Below are 3523 nucleotides of genomic sequence, written 5' to 3' on the forward strand. Positions count from 1 at the left end.
TTTTTTTTTTGCCTTTTCAGGGGCTTTAATTGAAAATTCAAAGCCACTGAGAGGTGAAGAGTATTCATAAAGATGGGGTTAAATGTGAAAAATCTCATGACTGATGCAATTTTGCCCCTTTTTGCTGACTCTTTGGCAGTTACAGGCACAGCAAGTGGGGATGTCCAGGGTGTGTACCGCAGTGAGACAGTCCTGTTGGTGTCTGTGACGTATCGCATGCTATTGCTGCATCCTACCACAGGTGGGAAGTACTTGGGACCCACTCTGACACTGAGGTTATCCACATCCAGAGACAGCCTTTGTCTGTGTAGACCCCTGAATTAACACCCCGGCCTGTGTTGGGCTGCCTCATCTTCTGTGGAGGGTTTGAGCTGCTCTTCACCACCACCACAGACAGAGCTTGATAGCAGTGAGCATCTTCTCATGTCCTCTCCAGGTGGAGAGTTAAGAACATGCTTAGCTTTGAGTGACTAAGTACCCCGAGGGCTTCTGTGAGATGTACTGAATATTGAGCTGGTGTTGACTACATGATTCAGGTATCTGGGGAAGGAGATCTCAATTAGCCCTGAGGAAAGAAATGAAGTGCAATGTTTTAGATCATTTCAGGTGGTGAAGTTATTTCTTTGAGAGAAATAAGCTGTCCCAAATGGTTCATGCAAGCCAGAAGGAGACAGACACATCAGCAAGGTATGAAGGAGACACTGTCTCTGGCAAGTCGAGCTCAGCCACATCACGTTCACTGCCTTTTTAATCTCCCTACATGCTGAACAAGGAGAGTGTCAGAGCATGGAGGAGAGAAAGGTTGTTTACTAAGCCATGGGAGTGGTATTCGGAGGTGCTGGACACTCTGTCGAAGGCACCAAGATGCTGAGAAGGTCTTGTGTGATCAGTCATGTTGCTGATTTGATATGTTGGTTCACTTCACAGTGAAATCAAAATGGGGACACATCTGAAAAACTAGATAGTCTAATGAGTAAGACATTTGGTAAATAAGACCAATTAAAAATCAAAAACAGTACACATCTGAAAAGACAGATAATATGGTGAGTAAGACATTTGGTAAATAAAAGCAAATAATGATGTTCTAAACCTCAACCTAACACACTCATGTCAACACTTACACTCTCATCCACAGCAGGTTTATACCATTTTTAAAATCAGCTTGGAGTTGCTGTTTACGAAAAGCATTTTGTTGCCTTCCAATCAGGTAATTAGCTGCGCTTTTGGGGATGCAGGAGGATCAAGCAAGGGAAAGTAATGTCTGCCCCATTTTATCTTCCATTTAAAGTACGTGAAAAAGAGATGGAAAAGCTTTTGTGCTCTTTTCTGTAAGGAGTGTTATTAGGACAAACTTTGTAACGAGGCAGAGGTCAGAGCTGGGTGGCAAAACGTTTAAAATAGATGTATACAGGGGGCCCCCAAGATCTATAGAAAATGTTGAAACGTCTTGCGTAACATATCATCTGCCTTTCTGATGCAGAGAACTTCCCAATAGGTTCAAATTCATCCAAGGAAAAGTCTTTGGTTCTGAGACAAATGAGGCCATCTCAGGAGACAGTCACAGAGCCATGCGTATCCCTCTGCTTTCGTGGAGTCAGCTTTTGAAGTCTGGGTGGTCCTTAGATGTGACATGTTGCACATCCCAAAACAAATTATATTATCTATTTAAAATCTGTGTAAAGTTTGATATTTCATGCTCTTAAAGTGCCCTACTCATTCTGGATTGGAAGACTTCAAGAGCTGGAGAATTCCTTGTTTTTGGACATTTATCACGAAAATTAATCACTTCCACTGTTTTGAATGTTTACCTGATTTCTCTGGCTGTTTTCAAGTCTCTGCTTCTTGATATGTGCTTCTCTAGCAGTCAAAAGGCATGATTGTATCTGTTATTTTTTTCCTGGAAATTAAAGTACCACCTAAAATCCCCTGTCTGGACAAGTGCAATAGACAACAATTAGTCCAGTCAGAATTGCTGCCTGACATTTTTTGCATTGCAATGCAAGCTAATCTCTGCAGAGTTCAGTGCACAATTCACATGATACTTGATGCAATTTTTTTCTGATGGGGGAATGGCTGAAAATGCACTGCATTTTCTCAGATTTGCTTGTTCTTCAAACTCCTTTTGGAGCATTCTTGGAGGGCTTTTTGTTTGTTTGTTTGTTTAAGGCACAACTTGCTGCTAGGAAGTGAACCTTTCAGCTCAGCGGTGGCTGATGACAGATGTCACCCAGCAGTGCTCCTCTGCCAGCAGTGGCTGCATGTGACTCCCAAGGCCAAGTTTCTAGTTTCAGCACTTGAAAAAAAGGAAATGTGCATTTTCTCGCTGCAGTGTTTCATGAGGCTGTATAGAAAATTTGTGTTCAACTGGTTCTCATTTGAGGAAAATGCAAAACTGGGCTGCTACTTGGCAGTAAAAATGAAAGTGGAATAACTAGTAGTGTAATTCATTTAGAAATAGAAACAAAAAAGCAAGTACTCCACAGTATCTTATTTTCTGAAATACTGTATGTGTTGGTATGACAGCAAGCTTGTATATAGATAGTGTTTACTTTTAGTGTCTTTTTCTTAATGAATGCATTTTGGGGTTATTTTCATAAAGGCACATGTTGGAGATGTTATGGCACATGGGGGTGTCATGCAAAACATATGGCTCTATGATTGGAAGAGTCTTATGAATCCAGTTCCCTGACATTTTCAGGAATCATAATAACTGTAACATTTTGCTGTATAGGCAGACCTTTTCCTTCACTTATTTACTTGTTGGGTCACAGCTCTTCATCTTCCTGGAGATAGTTTCCCCCCTATATGACCTCTTTGTCTAGCAAGTAAACACCTAGAAAATTACCCATATCAGCGAATCCAGCCATAGGTTTTGATAAGAGAAATATCTACTGCAAACTCAGCACTTTGGTAGTGATTAGGGATGGATTTATTTCATTTTCAGGGTGGTTTACTTTGGTCTGCCACCCTGCAGTTCCTTTAGAAGGTACTGCCTGTTTTGCTGTGTTTTGCAGAGTGTATCATGTACCCATTTATTTAATTCATCTTTTAACCCCATATGGATGCTTTTACTTTTGACTGTGGACTTCAGACATTTTAAAGCCAGAGGGAAGTGTTTGGTGATTCCTCTATGATAAGACATAGTGCTTCACCCTAGGATTCTTGCCTCAAAACCCGAAGTGTTGGTGGACCTGAGCATATCTTAAAGGAAACTGTCCACAACTCCCCAGATACCATAATTCTCTAATACAAAATTCTTTATATGTGCAAATTGAGTGCATGAGTGTTACTTGTCACACCAGGTAGGACTCACCTCACCTGATGGCAGACACCTACAGTGTGCACGTTGTCATCTGAGCCAGTTATTCTGGACTACTTTTAGAGACACAGGAGATAAAAAAATACTTGGAGGATACAACTCATCTGGTGTTGTGCGAATGAGCGAAACTGTATCTTTAGGAGGACTAGTTCTGATGGAGGTACCTGTCTAATGGATATGTGCCCTGAAAGAGATGAATACCCT

This window comes from Oxyura jamaicensis, chromosome 5, assembly GCF_011077185.1.
Source record: "Oxyura jamaicensis isolate SHBP4307 breed ruddy duck chromosome 5, BPBGC_Ojam_1.0, whole genome shotgun sequence".
Lineage (NCBI taxonomy): Eukaryota > Metazoa > Chordata > Aves > Anseriformes > Anatidae > Oxyura > Oxyura jamaicensis.